Source organism: Engystomops pustulosus, chromosome 1 (assembly GCF_040894005.1).
Source record: "Engystomops pustulosus chromosome 1, aEngPut4.maternal, whole genome shotgun sequence".
In the NCBI taxonomy this organism is placed as follows: domain Eukaryota; kingdom Metazoa; phylum Chordata; class Amphibia; order Anura; family Leptodactylidae; genus Engystomops; species Engystomops pustulosus.
Genome location: NC_092411.1, coordinates 291468306 through 291492557, shown reverse-complemented (window position 1 = coordinate 291492557; position 24252 = coordinate 291468306). Strand labels below are relative to the sequence as shown.

At 45.0% G+C, this 24252-nt stretch overlaps 1 protein-coding gene across 1 annotated transcript in view; it reads left to right on the top strand.

Annotated features, from left to right (window-relative positions):
- Positions 1-24252, top strand: part of LOC140129007 (vomeronasal type-2 receptor 26-like) — a 129999-nt gene that overhangs the window by 13484 nt on the left and 92263 nt on the right. Inside the window, exons 2-3 of the mRNA XM_072150679.1 lie at positions 7387-7577; positions 10138-10235. The gene's annotated coding sequence lies outside the window, so the exon portion shown is untranslated. The remainder of the gene's footprint in view (positions 1-7386; positions 7578-10137; positions 10236-24252) is intronic.

Sequence of the window (24252 nt, the reverse complement as noted above, 5' to 3'; positions counted from 1 at the left end):
CAGGCACTTCTCCTGCAGAAGTCCCTGGAACCCTACGGCGCCTTCTTGGGGGTCCTTCCAGGTCACTGGAAGATGAGCAGGAGGATGATGATAGGTAAAAGGGACCATCATCCCCACTAGCTGACTCGGTGTCAGAGGCAAGCATGTTATATGCCTCCAACACGGTGTACGTCTTCTGAGACATTGCACACAAAAAAAATAGAGAACTGGAAAAATTAGATAATGTGCACCAAACTACACGGATAAACCGTCTAGCAGGCACACAAAAAAAAAATATAATGCACACCAAACTACACGGACAAGCCGCACAGATGGCACACACAAAAAATAATGTGCACTAAACTACACGGACAAGCCGCACAGATAGCACACAAAAAAAAAAAGATAATGCGCACCAAACTACACGGACCAGCCGCACAGATGGCACACAAAAAATAATGTGCACTAAACTACACGGACAAGCCGCACAGATAGCACACAAAAAAAAAAAGATAATGCGCACCAAACTACACGGACAAGCCGCACAGATGGCACACACCAAAAATAATGCGCACTAAACTACACGGACAAGCCGCACAGATAGCACACAAAAAAATAATGCGCACTAAACTACACGGACAAGCCGCACAGATAGCACACAAAAAAAATAATGCGCACTAAACTACACGGACAAGCCGCACAGATAGCACACAAAAAAAAAAAGATAATGCACACCAAACCACACGGACCAGCCGCACAGATGGCACACAAAAAATAATGCGCACTAAACTACACGGACAAGCCGCACAGATAGCACACAAAAAAATAATGCGCACTAAACTACACGGACAAGCCGCACAGATAGCACACAAAAAAAAGATAATGCACACCAAACCACACGGACCAGCTGCACAGATGGCACACAAAAAATAATGCGCACTAAACTGCACGGACAAGCCGCACAGATAGCACACAAAAAAATAATGCGCACTAAACTACACGGACAAGCCGCACAGATAGCACACAAAAAAAAAGATAATGCACACCAAACCACACGGACCAGCCGCACAGATGGCACACACAAAAAGTAGCTACGTATGGGTACACCTACGGCGCTCTGGAAAAAAATATTACCAGGCACCGAAAAAAAAACCTATGTGCACCGCGCAAAAAGGCGCTACAAATGCACCTAGCTTGCCCTAAGACAAACTAACTACCGCTAAGACTGCTAAAGATTCTGTGCAGCGCTATTCACACGGCGCACTGAAAAGTGCGTCCAGTGCAGAACAACGCTAACACAGCGCACTGAAAAGTGCGTTTGGGTTCAGAAGGGACAGACAGGGAAAAACGGAAGACACGTGGGATCACACAAGGCGATCACACAGGGAACACACAGGACACAGGAAAAAACAGATAGGGATGGGAATTTGTAGGGAACAATAGGGATCAGATAAGGATCAGAACACTATTTATAGTGTAAAAGTGTATTTTGGTGCACACAGTAACGCTCTCTCCTCTCTCCAGCGATACCAAACCAAAATGGTGCCGCTGGAGGAAGAGGAAGGGGCTAAAACCACGTTTTTTAGCCCAAAATCGCTGTAATTGGCCAGTCAGGTTTGACTGGCCAATCACGGCGATCGGCGGGCGGGACCGATTTGATTGGTCGGGTGACGGAGACAGGAACTCCTCCTGCCTCTGTCACCCAAGTCTCGTCCCGATGTCACCACGTCGCGAGACGTGGTGACAATTCTAAAATCCTATGCGCTCGCGCCGTAGCTGTATTGCGCTGAGCGCTAATCGTCGGAAGCTGCGCAGTACAGCTACGGCGCGGAGCGCTAAGGGGTTAATATACCAATTGCATGTATACAGTGTGGATATATAGATGCACTGAGGGATCAGGAGGGAGGCGCATGGAGCATGCGCGATGACTTGGCAAATTAATCGGTGATTCCCCGATCCATGAGTCCTGCCATGTGAAGTGTAGGGTGCCTCATGCACCTTGTGCTGGCATTGTATGGGTGCACACTCCCTGTCCATGGAAGTCTGATGACTCTTCTGTGAAGCTGATTCCTGTCTGTGCTGTGTCACCTGGGAATGAGTGATGGGTCGTTGGTGCCAGCTCTTTCACATGAATGATAGGAGTCGGCTCCCTGCCGATGGCTCACTTAACCTCCGCCCCTAAATGTCTCACCACGCCCCCTTTAACCTGATAAAATTGGGATAAAAGTGGAGTGGGTTGACTGACTGGTCTGAGGCTCCCTATTATAAGAGCCGCCTCTTCTTAGTAGCAGAGCCTAATGATCCAGCTGACTATATGTGGCTGCATAACGCCTTCCCTGTGAAGTTTGTTACCTGTTACTTTTCTGGCCGTGCTTTACCTCTCCTAGTCCTGTGGCCGCATGCCCCCTCCCCTATGAACTCTTCCTTCTTGGCAGTGCTCCATCTCTCTGGGGTTTTATGGCTACACGCCCTCCCTATGTGGAGTTTGCTAAGAATAATAGGACCATCCTGAGTGAGGAGGGGGAGCAGGGTTGTGGAGTCTGAAGCTGATGACCTGAGGGAGAAGCATGTTGCCTGTTATATCACTTAACTCTGCTGGATGATGATGGCGTGTGCTTCAGAGAGGAGCCCCCTACCCCAGAAACCTTCTGGACAAGCATTTGTGGCCTGCGGATACTTAAGGGGTTGGCATATGGTCAAGAAGAGTGTGAGAGCCTTTGTACTTATGTTCCTTCTCATGTGGCAATTGTCCCACCCAAAGTGTCCCACCCTAGTTCTGAGCTACATGAACTGCTGCGAATGCTGCATATTCTGGTAAATATTGGCACACCGGGCCCCCCCCCCTCCCCTTATTTGTTTGTCCGTCAGCTTCAGGTTGTCCTTGTTTTATGAACTTTTTTGTGGACTTGTGACTAACATGTTACTGCATGGTGTGAACAGTGCTATAGTTCTGCTGAGTACTAATCCCGGGTCGATCTAGCAGTCCTGTCCATTTTATTATTCTGTGGATCTGCTCTTGTGTTTAGCTTATTACCCTGACCCAGTTAGTCCTGGGGATGCATTCAGAACTTTCTTGTGGTCCTGGGATTATTGTATGGTCTACATTTTGATTTTGCATTGTCCTGGGTTGTCTTGGGCAATTTTGTCTTCTTAATCTCTTTGTATTTACTGCCAGATCTGGTCTGGACTTAAATTGTTGCTGTATTGTTTCGTTGCATCACTGTAGGGCTATGACAAAGGACGGTTGTGTCCAGAACATTTTTGTGTATTTTTGGTACCAACATGTTTTTAACAAGATGAAATAAATAGCGTTTTTATATTATTTCAGTTTACAGTTTTTCTGTGTGCTGGACTTGAAACATGATTTTTCAGGACTGTTGACTGACCCCAAGTCAGGATTCTCGGTGCTTTGGCTTGTGCTGTTTGAGATGGAGATGAGTTTTGTTTGTTCACAGATTTATACAAGCTTTGTGATAGGGACTGACGAGGATGAGACTAGAGTGGGAAATGTGGAAGATAAAGTTTCCTTGCTTAAGAACAGGGTCATAGCCTTGTAACAAGTCACAGCCTATAAATGAGTGGATCTTGACAATCGATCCAGACCAAAAAATTAAATAATATTTCCAGTTGGTTAACTCCCAACTTCTCTGAAGAAGTACCTACTAGGATGTGGTGGATAGAGCTCCCAGGGTACTACCAAGGTTGTGTCCTCCGGGCTCTTCACCTAAGAACATGCTTATCAGGCTGCTTTCACCAAGGGATAGAGACAACATTCTGAGATCTGCAACGTCTATGAGAAATGTTAATTGATTATTTGGTTGAAAATAAGATTGAAAACTAAGGGAATTGTGTATTCTTTGCTATATCTAGCAAAATTAAGGGTAATAAATACTTGGAAGACCCATTTTTTTCATAATCCAAAAGAAGTGAATAATTGGGTTGAAAGCATGTTAAAATATAATGGAAGGTCTGTGATGGCAAGGGGCAGCCACTGCAGAATATTTTCAATAATCTAGTACCTTATATACTTGAGTATAAGTTAACCCAAGTGGGAAAGGCGTTGGTCACAGCCTCCCCAATATATTGCCACAGCCCCCAGTAGTATATAGCCAATCTGCCCCTAGTGGTATATAGCCAGCCCCTAGTAGTATATAGCCAGGTAGCCCTCAGTAGTATATAGCCAGCCCCCAGTAGTATATAGCTCACCAGCCGCCAGTAGTATATAGCTCACCAGCCATCCCCCATAGTATATAGCCAACCAGCCCCCAGTGGTATATAGCCAGTCTGCCTCCTGTGGTATATAGCCAGCCATCCCCCAGTGGCATATAGCCGGCCAGCCCCCTGTGGGATATAGCCGGCCAGCCCCCTGTGGCATATAGCCGGCCAGCCCCCTGTGGGATATAGCCGGCCAGCCTCCTGTGGCATATAGCCGGCCAGCCCCCTGTGGCATATAGCCGGCCAGCCCCCTGTGGCATATAGCCGGCCAGCCCCCTGTGGCATATAGCCGGCCAGCCCCCTGTGGCATATAGCCGGCCAGCCCCCTGTGGCATATAGCCGGCCAGCCCCCTGTGCTGTTCCCCTTAGTTGTATATGTTGTTATTCTAAAGTTTACATTACTGCATTTTGTCCTACCTCCATCATTCTTCTATATGATATATTGGGGCTATGCTGCCATCTGCTGGTCAGTATGCACATGCGCTCCCTCTGCTTGTTTTAATAAGTTTTTTTTCTAAGTGGGAGTGGTTTTGGAGCCTGTCCCTGGTTATTTCCTGTGGCAGCCATCTTCGGTTGCCTGTAACTGGGAACACACGTGTTTTGGGCTACAGAAGCATCAAATTCTGACCAGCAGCTCAGATGTCCGTATTACAGAAGCATATATCATCTTCAAGACTCATTAATTACCAGCCTCAACAATCTCAGAGCCGCACAACACTGTATCTGTGACTATCGCTGTATCTGAGGTAATAAACCAAGTCTTGCTTCACATCACTGATTACTGCATCTTATCTCCTGCATCTGAGCTCTGGTCCTGTCTGCTCCACATTCTGGATACGAAGGTAGGAAAGTTTCCCAGTTACTATCTTCTAGTCAGTTACACCTTCAATCGCCGTGTGTGGGGACAGAACACCCCCTGTGGCATATAGCCGGCCAGCCCCCTGTGGCATATAGCCGGCCAGCCCCCTGTGGCATATAGCCGGCCAGCCCCCTGTGGCATATAGCCGGCCAGCCCCCTGTGGCATATAGCCGGCCAGCCCCCTGTGGCATATAGCCGGCCAGCCCCCTGTGGCATATAGCCGGCCAGCCCCCTGTGGCATATAGCCGGCCAGCCCTCTGTGGCATATAGCCGGCCAGCCCCCTGTAGTATATATAGCCGGCCAGCCCCCTGTGGCATATAGCTGGCCAGCCCCCTGTAGTATATAGCTGGCCAGCCCCCTGTAGTATATATAGCCAACTAGCCCCCTGTAGTATATATAGCCAACTAGCCCCCTGTAGTATATATAGCCAACTAGCCCCCTGTAGTATATATAGCCAACTAGCCCCCTGTAGTATATATAGCCAACTAGCCCCCTGTAGTATATATAGCCAACTAGCCCCCTGTAGTATATATAGCCAGCCTGCCCCGTGTAGTATATTGCCAGCCCCCTGTAGTATACAGCCAGCCAGCTCTCTGTAGTATATAGTCTCCCAGAGTATATAGCTTGCCAGCTCCCCTGGAGTATATAGCTTGCCAGCTCCCCTGGAGTATATAGCTTGCCAGCTCCCCTGTAGTATATAGCCTGCCAGCTCCCCTGTAGTATATAGCCTGCCAGCTCCCCTGTAGTATATAGCCTGCCAGCTCCCCTGTAGTATATAGCTTGCCAGCTCCCCTGTAGTATATAGCCTGCCAGCTCCCCTGTAGTATATAGCCTGCCAGCTCCCCTGTAGTATATAGCCTGCCAGCTCCCCTGTAGTATATAGCCTGCCAGCTCCCCTGTAGTATATAGCCTGCCAGCTCCCCTGTAGTATATAGCCTGCCAGCTCCCCTGTAGTATATAGCCTGCCAGCTCCCCTGTAGTATATAGCCTGCCAGCTTCCCTGTAGTATATAGCCTGCCAGCTCCCCTGTAGTATACAGCCAGCAAACCCCCAGTTTGCCCAGCATTTAAAAAGTATTTAAGTCTCCATCAAATCCTCTTCTTACTTCATATTTTTGCTTTATAGATATTTGTTAAATTATGTTAAAATTGAAATTGTAGGTGTCTCTTTTTAAGATATTAGGGCACATTTACTAAGAACTATGCAGTTTGTAGTATGTTCAGCTTGCCCGTGTAGTGTGCAGGGGGCCCAGATTTCTGGCGCCCATTCTTCATTAATCTGGCGCCCCCTGCACTGCTCCCACAGAGTGCACCACCTTTTTATTTTGGTTCACCTTTAACATGGGCGGTGCAATACACTTCTGTTGCATTTGTTTTATCTGCCGCGTGGTCCGATTGAGCACCAGAACGTCCCCTAATTTTTGTTGCATGAAGACTATTGCAGCCGCGCCACAAAAGGGTCGTGTACGAAACATTTGTGGTGCAGACACTTCTTCAAAGGGTTGGACAAAAATCTATTTTATGTCATTTTACCTCTGTGTCTAATGTTGCTGGACAGCTAAAAAAGCAGCAGAATAGAAATAACATAGGGGCAATTATAGGGAAGAATGGGAATATCATATGTCAATGGGGATGTGGAATTACATCGGCTTGTTTTGGAAAGAATGGGTTTTGGTCCTAGCTTTGTGAATTGGGAGAACCTTCTCTGTGAAGGTGCAGTAGCCAGAGGAAGGGTAAATTGGAGACCTCTGGATCCCTGAAATTACACTGCAAATAAAAATAAAGGGATCACTTATATAACACATCCTAGATCTGAATGAATGAAATATTGGCATTGAATACTTTGTTCTGTACAAAGTTAAATGTGACAACATAATCACATAAAATCATCAATGGAAATCATGTTTATTAACCCCTTACCAACAGGTGACATAGTAGAATGTCGCACATCGGCTGGGGGTGAATGGAGAGGGCTCACGGACTGACCCCTCTCCATAGCCGGTAAGCATTTGCTGCATATTGCTAGGACCGATCGTGGGTATTAACCCTTGAAAAAGAAGCTACGCCGCCATCTTGGTGAAGATCAACGCTCCCCGTGCTATCATTAGGGGCGGCGATCGGTTGCCATGACAGTCACAGGTCTTCCAAAAACTGTCTGGTTTTCTATTCATTACCATGTGTAATGAGGAAAATCCCCATATAACAGGGCCACTGTTAACAGGGAAAGGTTCCGGTCAGGTTGGCAGCTGGTTAGGGCTGCGGTTCCGGGTTACGTAGGTTACGTAGGGACATTGTTTTACTTTACCCATTTACTACCCTCCTTTTTTTGACAGTTTGACTACACATTTATATGCAGTTCCCTTTGTTTGGACACACGTTGTTCTACTCTGACATTGATTCCACATTAACCCCAGAACGGCTATTGCTGCTAATTCCTCTACAGTTGTGGGCAGCTACATTGGTGACAATACTCTAGGAGACGGTGTTTTCTTTCCAAACTACGGTCACAACGACAGCTCACATGGTAAGTTTCCCCTTTAAGTATTCATTTTGGCCTTGTATATGAATTACTCACATGCTTTGTAGGGTAAATAGTAGATGGTCAATTGTTTTTGGGATCTTGATTTAGACTGTTATAGTCCAAGCTGTGTCTAGTGATTTTCCCATTGTCACTATTCTACATAAATATTTTAAAACTATTTGAAGTTAGTTATATTTTATTCACTGTTTATACTTTTTTGCTTGAGTATTTGGTCTCTAGTATGTGCTCCAGCCCTCTGCCTGCTCCATTTTCTATGTGCTATTGTGCTTCCCAGACCTTGTGTTTGTTGCCACTAGCCCTCAACCTGCTCCTGCCTCCGACACTGAACTCTACTCCGCTAAATGCCTGTCCTCGGCCCCAGACTCGAACCAGTCACTGCCAGACGAGCTTTCTCTGCCCTTCCCTACTGGATAAGCGTCCTGCAAGTCCCTAGCAGAAAAACCCATCCAGGTTTGCGGCGGGCTCTGGTGAAGGGGCTTGCAGGCTCCACATGCTGGTACTTATAAATATTTAGGGAAGCTGGCATTTCAACCGTCCTGCAAGATTAGTGACTGCCAGGATGGTATACTCAAGCCAACAATTGATGGAGTCCACTAGTGCGCCAACTACTGTTGAACACCTGCAGCAAGTAATGGAAAGGGTGGATAAGCAGGAATTAAACCAACATCTGCTCCAGTGCCTCCAGTTCTTTCCCAAGCGCCTGGACTCCTTTTAAGCGCCCCAAGTGGTGCAAGGATCAGCACCTCCCACAAATATGGCGTCAACCCCATCAACTTCAGGTTCCGCTTCCCGCAAAGTACGATAAGGATCCCAAGAGTTGTCACGGGTTCCTGAACCAGGACTCCGTCTACGGTATTTTGAGCTGCTTCCAGGGAAATTTGTTTGTTACAAAACTAAATTGGCTGTTTTATTATACTACTAAAGGGACCGGCTCTAGTTTGAGCACCCCCTCTATGGGAACAAAATGTTCCACTACTATACAACTATCAGGCGTTTCGGAAGACCATCCGTAATCACATGATCTCACATGAGCATGGTTGGGTGTCTTCTGCAGCTGCATCATTTCTATGCCTTCACCAAGAGTCGCAAACTGTGGTTCAGTATGTTATTCAGTTCCGGACTTTGGTCTCTGAATGAAAGTGAAATGAAGAACTTGTGTAAGTCTTCTCGGAGTGGTTTTCCGATTAAAGATCAGTTATGGTATCTGGAATTGCCATCTTCTCTGACTGACCAAATCTCTCTATGTAACAAAGTGGACCTCAGATTCTAAGAACGTGCCATTGAAAAACAGAGGTCCAGGCGTAAAGCTTGCTCCCAAATTTCAGGCACCAGTGTCACCCCCAGGATGCAGTTAGAAGGGGCCAAACTTACGACAGAAAAGAGAGAGAACCGCATAAAAAATAATCTATGGGGGAATAGATATTCCTTAGACCACTTAGTATGGCCAGGTTTAAAATCACTGTATTATTTTTCCAAAAAGTTGCACTCATGCAACCAAAAAAGCCCTTTGGCCATAAAATATAACCTTTATTTGTTCCAATATAATAAAAGGATCTTAATTCAGATCTATTTTAAACAGATACAATGGTGCATGTGAACAGTGACAATTAAAACAATGGTGGTGGTAATAGCTTTTATGTATTTAGTAAGTTGGTATTTGATGTTGGTCTCTGGGACACAATGGGGAAAATTTACTTAGCCGGTCCTGTCTTGCTCCCCGATCCGGACAGTCCGACGAAGATGAAGTCTGGTGCGATTCACGTAGCTCGTGCACCCGAGTTCCTGCATCCGTCGCTTCCCCGCCGAGGTCCGCCGTAGTTCACCTTCTTCTTCCCGCTGCTTGTAAGTGCGTGTCTTGCAACACAATTTGAAATGTTAAATCCCGCGCGTAGTCCGAATCTGTCATGTTGTCCGATTTGTGTCGCTTACAAGCTGGCGCTGATGCGCCAAAATCCCCTGTTAAATGTGGCGCAAAACGGAAATCGTCAGGAAACCTGGCGAAAATGCGGACCTTTAGTGAATGAGACCCAATGTGTGTTCAACAATGGTATGTTTTATCCTTACATCATTTATTCTGATGCTGAGTTGTAATTTTTGTCTCACATCTAGACTTAGTGAGTACACCCTTATATTCCCTTGCCCCACAACTGGATGTTATAGTCGTATAACGGTCATTGCTCTTGTCTCACACTCAAACCTATAAACACACAGTTTTTTTCCTCAAACTTAGGTAGTATTAGGGGGCCCTAACACACATTCCTGCCTGTAAGTATAGTAATTTCCTAATACGTCTCATCTAGGTGTCGCTGCAGTTCAACCCTAGACTACTCACTAAGTCCTCCATATCACAACACTTTGCAGATCCACTCTGAGTTGCGGTGCGCATCGATTTGGACTTGGAAAGTCAAAGAGCTCTGCACAACAGGTGCGCCTGCGCCTAAACTTTAAGAGAAAAAGGTAATTAGTATGGAGAATGCGCATGGGCCTGTGATAGACTCTAAACCTTCTGCGAGTAAGGCTATTCTTTTTGTTCTGAACATAGTTTATCGATTGGTACCCTAGAAGTGGTCCATCGGTTTTCTTCATGAAGCTCCACTGACAGAAGCAGAAATCAAACATCGAGACGTTCAAAGATGACTGGTGAGTAGTTTCAAGATAATTTAATTGATTATACGACAGAGAATTTCAGAATGTTGCTATTTTTCATGCTGAATTAGTATATTATAGTATTTCTATATTCATTGTGTGTAGCTAGGGGTCAACCCACTTAAGTTCAGTTTATTGTTATCCACTACTGTTGTTACTTCTAAATGCTTTAGCACTCTCTAGAAGTCTTTAGAAATCTCTAGAAATTTAGTTTCTAGAGATGGAATTAGGAATAGCAGCCAGTGATGGAATGATTTTTGTTCAGTATCTGATTAGGAATACTGCATACATTCTATATGCCTTGTGTGTTTTTAAAAGTGTAAAGGTAAAACATTCATTGAGACCATACGGATTTAAACGTTTGAATCGATAAATCCATCTGAAAACTGGCCCCAAGAAAAGGAAATATAGACCACCAACTAATGCAGCTAGAAGCCAAAGTATCAATGCCCCAGAACCTTAGATGTTCCATATCTCCATTGTGCCGTGACACCGCAGCGCTGTGATGTCACATGCTGCCCCATCTTTGTATACCTCCTATCGTCTATGGCAGAGCAGGGAACTTATTGTTGCCGCGCTCTGCCATAGACTGAAGCCGGGGCACATCTGTGGACCCCGGACCCAAATACACTGTGGGCGATTCCGCCCAAATCATCCACATTTGGTGGGGACCACTTAATGGGTAATCACGTGCCCCGAGCGCAACCCCGCCCTATAATCCAGCCCTGACTCTACTGCAAATTTTTTAAATTTATTTTCGAGCAACCATCCATTCCGTTCCTGGAATATATTCTGTCAGACTCTGGTATTAAGATGGATCCAAGCAAGGCTGTCCAGAATTGGCCTCAACACCATTTTCATCCATTATTTATCCTATCTTTCCTCTCACCTGAAAATCAGCTAACCCCTGGAGATGGCCTCCAGAGGCTGTCCAAACTTTAAAGCAGCTTAAACAAGCCTTCCTTTCGGCCCCTCTTCTCAACCAGTCAGATTCAGCTTCACCATTTTTCCTGGAAGTGGATGCCAGGGTCGGGACAAGGTATTTTGGTTCCCTAGGCAGACAGGGTACTGGTGCCCCCGATGTGAGGTACTGACCTTAAATGAATTTTAAATGCTTTACACCACAGCACTTTTGTTTTTGAGTTTCTATTTCTTTAGTTTGCTATCGCTGCAAGATTTCAAGAGCTTTTTTATTGTTGTATATATGTAGGACAAATTGTACTTCATTTTGGCACCATTATGGGCAAACTGGAAATTTAAAATGGCCCTGGAATAAAATCTAAAAGTGGCCCCAGCTTGGCCCGATCGCAAATGCGTTTCCACAGAACCGAATATGATCGGTAACCAGCACCCGGTAACCCCCCCCCCCCCTCCCTCTGCCAATTCACATACTTCCACACTGACAGGACATGCAGCTCCCCTTCCCCACTCACAGCACAAACCGGCCGTCCTTCCCAGTGGCGTAACAAGACACCAGTGGGCTCTGATACAGATTTTGGATCGGGGACCCCCATAAACCTAAAATTGTGCTGCCACCCCCATCATGCATATTACACTTGCAATACTGTGCTACACTGAAAAACACACAATACACCATACCCCTACACCTTATACGTAGTGTCTAGCAGCAGCCTCCACTCAATAAAATGTCCAGCAGCAGTCTCCACTCAATAAAATGTCCAGCAGCAGTCTCCACTCAATAAAATCACCAGCAGAAGCTTACACTCAATAAAATGAACAGCAGCAGCCTCCACTCTCTATAGTGTCCAGCAGCGGCCATCACTCTCTATAGTGTCCAGCAGCGGCCATCACTCTCTATAGTGTCCAGCAGCGGTCTCCATTCACTATATTGTCCACCAGCTGCCTCCACTCACTATATTGTCCAATAGCGGCCTCCACTCACTATATTGTCCAGCAGCAGCCTCCACTCACTAAAATGGCCAGCAAGGGCCTTAACTCAATAAAATGAGCAGCAGCAGCCTCCACTAACAATATTGTCCAGCAGTGGCCTCCACTCACTTTATTGTTCAGCAGCGAACTCCATTCTCTATAGTGTCCAGCAGCGACCTCCACTCACTATAGTGCCCAGCGGCAGCCTCCACTCCAAATCACCAGCAGCAGCCCCCACTCACTAAAATATCCAGCAGCAGTCTCCACTCAATAAAATGACCAGCAGCAGCCTCCACTCACTATATTGTCCAGCAGCGGCCTTCACTCACTATATTGTCCAGCAGCGGCCTCCACTCACTATATTGTCCAGCAGCGGCCTCCCCTCACTATATTGTCCTGCAGCGGCCTTCACTCACTATATTGTCCTGCAGCGGCCTCCACTCACTATATTGTCCAGCAGCGGCCTCCACTCAATAAAATGAGCATAAGCAGCCTCCACTCACTATGTTCATCAGCGACCTCAATTCTCTATAGTGTCCAGCAGCTGCCTCCACTTACTATAGTGTCCAGCAGCTGCCTCCACTTACTATAGTGTCCAGCAGCTGCCTCCACTTACTATAGTGTCCAGCAGCTGCCTCCACTCACTATAGTGTCCAGCAGCAGCCTCCACTCAATAAAATGAACAGCAGCAGCCTCCACTCACTAAAATGTCCAGCAGCAGTCTCCACTCAAGAAAATCACCAGCAGCATTCTCCACTCATGAAAATGACCAGCAGCAGTCTCCACTCACTAAAATGTCCAGCAGCAGTCTCCACTCAAGAAAATGACCAGCAGCAGTCTCCACTCACTAAATGACCATCAGTAGCCTCCACTCAATAAAATTACCAGCAACAGCCTGCACTCAATAAAATCACCAGTAGCATCCCCACACTAATATGTCCAGCAGCAGCCTCCACTCAATAAAATCACCAGCAGCAGCCTCCACTCAATAAAATCACCAGCAGCAGCCTCCACTCACAATATTGTCCTGCAGCGGCCTCCACTCACTATATTGTCCAGCAGTGGCCTCCACTCACTTTATTGTTCAGCAGCGAACTCCATTCTCTATAGTGTCCAGCAGCAGCCTCCACTCAATAAAATCACCAGCAGCAGCCTCCACTCAATAAAATGACCAGAGGCAGCCTCCACTCAATAAAATGACCAGCAGCAGCCTCCACTCAATAAAATGACCAGCAGCAGTCTCCACTCAATAAAATGACCAGCAGCAGCTGCCACTGAATAATAGCACCAGGAGCAGCATCCAGTCACTAATATGACCAGCAGCAGCCTCCACTCACTATATTGTTCAGCAGCGACATCCACTCATTAAATTGTCCATAAGCGGCCTCCGCTCACTATATTGTCCGGCAGCGTCCTCCACTCAAAATGACCAGTAGCAGCCTCCACTCAATAAAATGAACAGCAGCAGCCTCCACTCAATAAAATTACCAGCAACAGCCTTCACTCACAATATTGTCCTGCAGCGGCCTCCACTAACTTTATTGTCCAGCAGTGGCCTCCACTCACTTTATTGTTCAGCAGCCACCTCCATTCTCTATAGTGTCCAGCAGCGGCCTCCACTCAATAAAATGACCAGCAGCGGCCTCCACTCAATAAAATGACCAGCAGCAGCCTCCACTCAATATAATGACCAGCAGCAGCCTCCACTCACTAAAATGTCCAGATACAGTCTCCACTCAAAATCACCAGCAGCAGCCTCCACTAAATAAAATCACCAGCAGCAGCCTCCACTCACTCAAATGACCAGCAGCAGCAGCCTCCACTCACTGTATTGTCCAGCAGCGGCCTCCACTCACTATTGTCCAGCAGCGGCCTCCACTCACTATCTTGTCCTGCAGCGGCCTCCACTCACTATCTTGTCCTGCAGCGGCCTCCACTCATTATATTGTCCAGCAGCGGTCTCCACTCACTATATTGTCCAGCAGCTGCCTCCACTCACTATATTGTCCAGCAGCTGCCTCCACTCACTAAAATGGCCAGCAGCGGCCTTAACTCAATAAAATGAGCAGCTGTCTCCACTCACTGAAAGTGCCAGCAGAAGCCTCCACTCAATAAAATGACCAGCAGCAGCTTCCACTCAATAAAATGACCAGCAGCAGCTTCCACTCACTATATTGTCAAGCAGTGGCCTCCACCTACTTTATTGTTCAGCAGCGACCCCCATTCTCTATAGTGTCCAGCAGCGGCCTCCACTCAATATAATGACCAGCAGCAGCCTCCACTCAATAAAATGACCAGCAACAGCCTCCATTTAATAAAATGACCAGCAGCAGCCTCCACTCAATTATATGACCAGCAGCAGCCTCCACTCACAATTTTCTCCAGCAGCAGCCTCCACGCACTATATTGTCCAGCAGCGGCCTCCATTCACTATATTAGCCAGCAGCGGCCTCCACTCACTATATTGTCCAGCAGTGGCCTCCACTCACTATATTGTCCAGCAGCGGCCTCCATTCACTATATTAGCCAGCAGCGGCCTCCACTCACTATATTGTCCAGCAGTGGCCTCCACTCACTATATTGTCCAGCAGCGACCTCCACTCATTATATTGTCCAGCAGCTGCCTCCACTCATTATATTGTCCAGCAGCTGCCTCCACTCATTATATTGTCCAGCAGCTGCCTCCACTCATTATATTGTCCAGCAGCTGCCTCCACTCACTATATTGTCCAGCAGCTGCCTCCACTTATATATTGTCCAGCAGCTGCCTCCACTCACTATATTGTCCAGCAGTGGCCTCCACTCACTAAAATGGCCCGCAGCTGTCTCCACTCAATAAAATGACCAGAAATGGCCTCTACTTAATGAAAAATACAGATATCCAAAAAAATGCAATGAGGCAGCACTGCAGTAAGTATAAAGTTGATCTTTATTCACCCATGGCAAAATAAGTTGCACCTTCAGGGTGTAAATACATGTTTCGTTTAAAGCATGCGTAAAAAAACGCTTTGCTACAGCTGAAGAGAGATTTGCCTAATTAAACAGCTGTTAACACTTGGGTTCACAAAACTCAGATGTTAAAGCTTGTGTTATCACATGCATTAACATTGAGTTAACAAACACATCCATTAATGCGATGTTAACACATGCGTTAACCGTTGCGTTTTGTAAATGCAAGTGTTAACAGCTTTTTATTTAGGTCAATCTCTCTTTAGCTGTAGCAAAGAGTTTTTAAACACATGCGTTAAACGTGACGTGTATTTGCACCCTGAAGGGCAATTTTTTACCTGATGTACATATATACATATATATGTACATTTATACTTATATACTCGAGTATAAGCCTACCCCTTAAAGTATATAGCCAGCCCCCCCTTTAGTATAAATTGCCTGCCAGTACAAAAAAATAAACAGACTGCTCACCATTCCGACGGCCCAGGCAGCTCCTCTTCATCTTCAGACAGCGCCTCTTCTTTCTGTCGCGGACCTGTAGACGGCATGAAGAAAAAGAGGAGCTGTCCGGGCCGTTGGAATGGTGAGCAGTCAGTTTATTTTCTTTTTTTATATACCCGAGTATAAGCCAAGTGGGTAATTTTCAGCAGCTTATACTTGAGTATATATGGTATCTCCTTCTATTCTGCTGTGATTACAAGATCCAACCTCATTTCCCACTCCTCGACATTAGGCGGTTGAGCAGATGTCCAGTTATACATTATAATTTTCCTAGCTATCAGCATCACATACAATATATGTGACTGTGGGACCACTACTCCAACTTTAATACCCAGGACATATATTTTTAGATCATTAGGTATCTGACTAGAAAATATTAATTGTAGTCTTTCGAATACGTCCCTCCAATATCTATGCAGTTTCGGGCATCTCCCCATCATGTGAACCAAATCTGCATCAAACAGAACATTTCGGGCATTTCTAATTCTTATCTATCCTAAAATGGTTCAGCAATTTAGGAGTATAATGTACTGCGTGAGAATTGGGGTTATGATATAGGACATATTTTTAGTCACTTTTGAAATCCTATTGATAGTCCATCCATCCATTCATTGATAATTCCTCCTCCCATTTGTTATAACTCTTAATGGCTGGACATTCCCCTATTCACTATTTTCAGTTGCTGATAAACCTTTGCCATAAAACCTCTCCTGTTTACATGTTGGAATATAGTCCTAAACTCCTTCTTCCTCCTTCATAAAATCTTCCCCGCCAAGGAGCAGACTGAAGGACCTGAATTGCACATAATACAACCAATCCTTAGCACCAATCTTAGCACCGTATTCTGAACACAATTCGTCAAATGATTTGAATTTTCTTTCATCTAAACCCTGGTGAATATATAATATCCCTTTATCCCTCCATACAGGTGAATTCTCTTAGGGACCTAGAGTCCATCTATTGTACCCCCATATGGGTGCTTTATTAAAAAAAAAAAAAAAACCTTATAAAAGACGATTAATTTCAACTGCTCCCATACCCATCACATCATTGTAAAAATGGGAAACTCACAGGCTGAGCCCTTCCCATAGCTGGTAAGTCTTTTCTGCCTATTGCAGCAAACACTTATCAGTAACACCGGTATTGCAGCAAACACGTATCCCATCCATCACTGCTGGTGGCTTAAAAAAGATGGGTTCCACCATCTTGGTGAAGTACGGTATGGGGCTTGGTAATAAATTGCCATGACAGCCTCTGGTCTTTTGTCTAGTTTTAACCCTTCATTACAATGTTTGATTTGCACATTGTAATGAATGAGCAGGAAAAACCCCATATACTGCCATTACTAGTGTTAAAGTAACCTAGGGGGTATGAAAAATAGTAAAAATTAAAAATTCAAATCGCCCCCTTTCCCTAGAAGTCATATAAATATAAATAAACAGTAAAAATCATAAACACATTAGGTATCATCGTGTCCGAAAATGCTCAATCTATCAAAATACAATAATGTTTTTTTTACTGCAGTTAACCTTGTAACAGAAAATACCGAAGAATAAAGTCGACATTTCATTTGGGGCGCAAAGCGATAACCGTAAAATCCATGCCCGCAACAATATGGTGCAAATAGGTTTTTTCACCAATTTCACTTCATTTTTTATTTTCTTCCTGCTTCCCAATACACGGCATGGAATATTAAATACCATCACTATTAAGTTCAATTTGTTACTCAGAAAACAAGCCCTCACACAGCTATTCTATTTCTTGGTGCAGGTAAGTGCTTGTCAAGCGACAGTTTTTTTAAAAAAATACAGCGGTTTTTCCGAATCCGGCGGCCAAGCCCCCGATTTCCGTTGCATGCTACCCGGCACGTGCGCCAAAAACCCGGCAGAATTCGGTGCAAATCCGAAATCGGCGGGATACCCGACGGAATCGTGCAATTCGGACCCTTAGTAAATGAGCCCCAGTAGATTCTAAAATTCCCCAAATACTATACCCATTTAAGAAGTCTGTATTTGTTCCCAAAAATGTAGTGCACCAACTCTAAATTACATTCTACAATATTCAGTATTTTTGCTGACAAGAAGTACCAACGAAAATTCATCAGTGACTTACCCCATTCATTCGTTGGGTAATTTATCTGAGCTAATACGTGCCCTCTTACCACACCAAATAAAGTCTCTTATTTGTGTCTCCAGTGTTTTATATTTCCTCAGAGGAATTATTATTGGACAATTCTGTAAAACAAAAAAGAACCTTGGTTAATATAACAATTTTTAAAAGGACCAGTCTGGAGGCCATTTGAATATTCATTCCGGCCCGAAAAGCAAATTTTTTTCTAACTTTTTGGAGCAGTGGATTGATATTTAAACCTAATATAATCTTCCAACTTCCTACTAATCACCCTAATATCAAACAGAACCCTTACTCCTGCAACGGTCCACAGACAACAGAACTAAAAGTCTCTATGGGAAGAGTCCGGTGGGAGTAGTCTGTGGACACTCTGAACCACCGTGGGAGATGTAGAGTTTACTAGCCAACATCCGGGACCGCAGTCTAAGTGGCACCTGGTCCCGCCACAAAGCGGGATGGTCTTGCTGCTACGGGGTGCCATTGTCGTTCCACGGGTGCGACTAGGCCCACGGTGGCAGCCAGGAATGACAGGGCTGTAGGACACAGTCCGAGCCCGGGATGACAGCAGGATTGCATCTTGGAAGGATAAGCTGGAACTCACGGCAGGCAAGCAGGCAGGAGCTGGCACAGGACCCAAGAGGGCAGGATCGGAGAGGTCCTTGGAGGAGAGCTGGTGGCTTGGAGGCGTCTGGGAATGCTGAAATACTTGAGCCACCAGGAGCATCTGGGAACGCAATCACAGATGTGTTTGGAAACGCTGGAGGAACACGGAGCCGTCTGAAAATGCTGGAGGACAGGAGCGTCTGGAAACGTTGATGGGCCTTCTCTTCAACAAAAACCATTGTGTGAATAGAGGTGTGGAAAACTTGGAAGTTCCTTGTAGAATGGCGAAGATCCGGCGAAGCAGGATGGGAGGTGCCAGATTATAAAAGTGAGGCCGGATTAACGAGCTCCAATCAGGAGGACGCTGGCCCTTTAAGGCTAGGAGAGCCGGCGCGCACCCTTGGAGCGGGAGCAAGCGCCCTATCCAATCCGGAAGCAGGCTCATGTAGAGGTAAGTCCGAGCTGGGGGTCGCAGCGCCAAATCGAGGGGCACGGTTGTGCCCGCGATCCGCGAAAAGGAAAAAGAGGCCGGAGACTGGAGTTACTCTTGGAAAGCCGGAGACTCTGGAGTGGCTCCTGTCTGGTGAACTCTGTCCTGGGGTGATAACCTGAGTGCCCACAGAAATGGCTCTGGGGTGTTGCCGTAATAGTGATGGCCCATAGAATAAAGAGAGCACATTGGGGCACATTTACTAAGGGTCTAAACAGCGCATTTTCGTTGTTTCAGTGGTTTTTTCCGTTTTGCGCTGAATTGCCCCGGGTTTTCGGCCTACGCAATCGAATTGTGGCACATTGTGGCTTGCATGCAGCACAAATCGGGGGGCATGGACGTCGGATTCGGACAAACCCCAGAATTTAAAAAGCAAATCGTAAGATCAGCACTTGCATGCACCAGGAAGAAGAAGGTGAACTCTGGCGGACCTCAGTGGGGGAAGCGACATATGCAGGAAATTGGACGCACGATCTTAGTGAATCGCGGAAGACCCGAATTCTCGTCAGACAACGCACCTCAGGGATCGCGATGGGACGGGTAAGTAAATGTGCCCCAAAACAAGAATTGTTTTAACCACCACCAAGAAAGAGTTAATAAAATATGATTGTTGAAGTTATTGAGCCCCCCCCCCCCCGTAAATGATGTACCTGTAATGTATATCTCATCCACAAAAAAACAATCCTCCATATGTTTAAATTACAAAAAAATAAACATTTTATAGCCTGTAAAAAGTGACATTGCAGATCTGCTCTGAATGTCTCTCCTTCCGTTCTATGCCCGGCTGTGCAACCCCCCCATACAGAAGTCCCACCACATATGGGGCGTCCTCATACTCGGGAAAAATTGGGTATTAAACTTTGTGGAGTTTTTGTCATTTAGTACTTTGTGACAGTTTAATTTTTGGCCAAAATTAATACTAAAAAATTACACCTCCATTTTGTTTTAACCCATGTGAAGCATCTAAAGGGTTAACACACTTCTTAAAGTTGATTTTTTTTCACACATTCAAGGTTTTACTGCTATTTAGGCCTCTGAACGTCACTTACAGCTGAGCAGGTGCCTCTAAATGAGGGTTTTGGTGATTTTCATAAAAATGAGAAAAATTGCACCCAAAATTCTGAACCTCGTAACAACCCAGAAAAGAGAGAGGATGCATAAAAACCCTATGCCGATATATAAAGATGAATTTGGGAAATGTTAGTTATAAAGTTACTTGGGTTCTACGATTATCTGCCTGAAAAGCAGAAAATTTAGAACTTTGAAAATGAATAATTTTTAGAAATTTTTGCCAAATTTGCATTTTATTTTCATAACTAAACACAAAAGATTTTATCAAAATGTTTCTATAAATCCCCTGGATATGTTAAAGTGTCACAAAGGTATAACCTCTTATAATGGCAAAGGGCAAATTGTAAAAATCTGGCCTGGTACGAAGGCCCTAAAATGGCTTAGACCAAAAGGGGTTAATAAACCTATCAATGGCATCTACATGTAAATGTTCTATTGTTAGCCTAGTGATCATTTTGCAATCTTGGATGCACAGTGTATATTATCTTCCCATCGGATGTGGTCTGTAGGACCATTCTTGATGTCCTGTGACCGATCACATTATTTTTGACACAGCTCGAAATATTCAACTTCTTTATTGAAATATATAAAAAAACAACATCAATTCTGTAGAAATAAAAAGAAATCCTGTTACTGTAAGGATAATTCAGGCCACAATCTGCTGGGAGAAGGTCCAGGGTGATGTGATGTGCTCCTATCAGCGCTATATTGTATATAAGGAGAGGCAATGCCCCTGCAGATGCTGCTGTGTGCTGCCGTCTCTGAGCTCATGTGTTACCTGCTCACCTCCTCTCACCAGTCCTGTATAGTGACTGACATATTGATAAGTCCTGGAGCTTCATCCCACTGCTGTAATGTTATATTCTATATCACTGTGTTATTGGTGACTCTGACCATATCTGAGGATTCTGCAGCGGTTTGTAATCTTAAGGCTAGAGAAACACATACTGCTTCTGATAATTATTACCAGGATGGAGACATCATCATCGGGACATTGGTATCTCAGTTTTGTGTATTTATGGATGAAATTAATCTTCTGGATCCTTACAAGAAATTATCATGTACAAAGTAAGTCATGTTCTCATAGTTACATTATTGATAGGACAGTAATTATATGGTGACATCTGGTCAGTTGCCTCATGTTAGGGGACACGTTCCTTCTAGACTCTTATATGATGATCAAAACTTTCCTGATAATCCAGCTCTGTGGAAAGACAAAATACACTCAATCTGATCAATCTGTGATTACACCCGAGTACAAAACTGATCAGTGCAGGGACAGGGGAAGGAAAAAAGTCAGAAAACTACTTTTTTATTATAAAATAAATTTCTAATTGTTGTATATTTTATCTGTACTATTTATGAAATGTAAAAACATTATGTAAATTAGATTTTTTTCTGAAATTGTACATGGATAATCATGCTTGGAACCAATGTTCCATGTTCCCTTGTTCAATGATTTACCCACCATATGGAAGAGATTCTACTCTCTCTGGTGCTTTTACAGTAAGAAATGTTTGGTCTATAATTATGGTGGGTACTGTTTTGGTTACTGGTAGAGTGGACCCAAAGTGTAGCTTTAGGTTTGGCTTTTGGCTGTGTTCTTACCAATCCCGGACATATTCCCGTATTGGCTGCTTGGCAAGCACCCCAAACAACCAGCCATGGCTCTGATTGGTCAGGGGGACAACGGGGGATGGAGACTTGGTATTCTGAATGTCAGTATGAAGTTTACTCGTCTGAATCCTTACAAGACAATAACATGGTTAGAGTAAGATATGTTCACATAGTTACAGTGGGTATGGAAAGTATTCACACCCCTTTAAATTCTTCACTCTTTATTTCATTGCAGCCAATTGGTAAGATCAAGTTCTTTTGTTGCTCATCGATGTACATTCTGCACTCAATCTAAATATGTAAAAATGAAATTTAGACATTTTCACAAATTTATTAAGCAAGAAAAACAGAAATATTATATGGTCATAAGTAGAGATGGGTGAAACGATTCTAAAGAAGTGGAGTTTAGTCCGAAGATTACGGTGATTTGTGGGAACAAAGTTTTTTCTTTACTCCTTTATTATCAAAGTAGCTTCGAGCACAGCGTTTTACCTGGGGCACAGAACTCTAGGAAGAAGAAAGGAACACCCTTGAAGACATATACAGACCCTTAAGTCAATCAGCGAGTGGCAGGCTTATGTGATGTCACAACCCTATAAAAACAGATGGCCATTTCCAATCTCGCATTTCATACTGCTGTCTGTAGTGTCTAGCTGCTTGTACTGTACTGTGCTGTAGCGATTTCTGCTCCAATCCCAGGGTGTCTGTTTCAGGGATCTGCATACACCAAATTGCAGTACTTTTTTGTTGCTGAAGTGAATAGGAAGAAATCAGTGTAAAATCCACATAGTTTCTGTAGTGACTTCTGCTTCAATCCCAGGGTGTCCGTTTTGGGAGATCTGTATAACAGAATTGCAGTTCTGTTTTGTTGCTGAAGTTACCAGCAAGAACTCTGTGTAAAATCCACGTAGTTGCTGCAGTGACTTTTGCTCCAATTCCAGGGTGTCCGTTTTTGGGTATTTGTATACCTCAAAATTCAATAGTCTTTTGTTGCTAAAGTTGACAGCAAGAAATACGAGTCAACTCCACATAGTTTGTGGAGTGATTTTTGCTCCAATTGCAGGGTGTCCGTTTTGGGGTATCTGTATACATCAAATTTCAATCGTTTTTTTTGTTGCTAAAGTTGAGAGCAAGAAATACGTATCAAATCCACATAGTTGACTAACCACCATGTCAGACAGAAAGGTGGCAGGAGGGGCAGGCAGAGGTTGCAGCACAGTAAGGGGACATCGCAGCAGGGCTGACTCTGTGAGGCCAGGACTGCCGTTGTCATCTAGCGGCAGTGTGTGGATCAACAACCCAAAAGTTGTCAATTGCTTGACTAGGTCATCCACTTCCTCACAAATAACATCTGCTGACCCCAGCCTACAGTCCATAGGTTTGTCAGATACAACACTTAGTTGGCAGGGCCCAGGAGCATGTCAGCGGCCCTCACATGTCCTCAACCAGCCTCTGTCCTGTTCATTTCCAACAGCCAGAGATCTACTAGGTGGTCTGGGCTCAGTGCCAATATACAGCGAGTATGAAGTCTTTGAGGAGAGTAGGCAGCAGAAAGTAAAGATGTGGAGAGTGGCACGGGAGGTTATGTTGCACTTGCAAGTAGTCAGGCTGTGCATACTGAGACTGTTGAGGGGAATAGCAGTGACAGGGAAACACAAATCGATGATGATGTAGCCGATTGCATTTGGGAGCCGGGTGAAGCAAGGGTATCATCATCATGTTGGGAGAAGAGAGTGTCAGCTTGCGTATCAGGCAGCGAAGCAGGCAGCAAGTCGCTACTGTGGCCGTGAGTCAGCAGGGTGGCAGTAGTGCGAGGATGGGAGCCAATCGGCCGCAGGTACAGAACGCACTTCGCAGGTCCAAGTAAGCAGTGGCACAGGGGCTCAGCAAGGTAGCGGCATTAGTAGTAAAATCACCAACTTGGCGGTGTGACAGTTTTTTGTTAAGACACCAGAGGAGCCAAGTGTGTGTATATATAGAATCTGTGGTCAGCGAGCTAACATTGTCACCATCCAATGGCCTGGGAGAAACGTGGCTAAGATGTGGTGGTCCATCCTGCAGCTGCAGCAACAGCTGCAGCACCTTGTGGCATACAGTCATGGCCATAAGTTTTGAGAATGACACAAGTCTTCTATTTTCACATGATCTGTTGCCCTCTGGTTTGTCAGATGTTTTTATCATATACAGAAACACAAGTGCAATCATATTATGAGTAACACAAGCTTTTATTGACAGTTAGAAGGAGTTATTGCAGCAAGTCAATATTTGCAGTGTTGACCCTTCTTCTTCAGGACCTCTGCAATTCTCCCTGGCAGCTCTCAATCAACTTTTGGACAAATCCTGATAGCCGTCCATTCTTGCACAATCAATGCTTGCATTTTGTCACAATTTGTCGGTTTTTGTTTGTCCACCCGTCTCTTGGTGATTGACCACAAGTTCTCAATGGGATTTAGATCTGGGGAGTTTCCAGGCCATGGACCAAAAATCTCTCTGTTTTGTTCCCTGAGCCATTTAGTTATCACCTTTGCTTTATGGCAAGGTGTTCCATCATGCTGGAAAAGGCAATGCTGACCACCAAACTGCTCTTGGACGGTTGGAAGAAGTTGCTCTTGGAGGACATTCTGGTACCATTCTTTATTCATGGATGTGTTTTTAGGCAAGACTGTGAGAGTGTTGGTTGCAGGATGCTTTACAGTTGTCATAAGACAAGACTGGTGGTATCGCTCACCTTGTCTTCTCCGAACCAGCTGTTTTCCA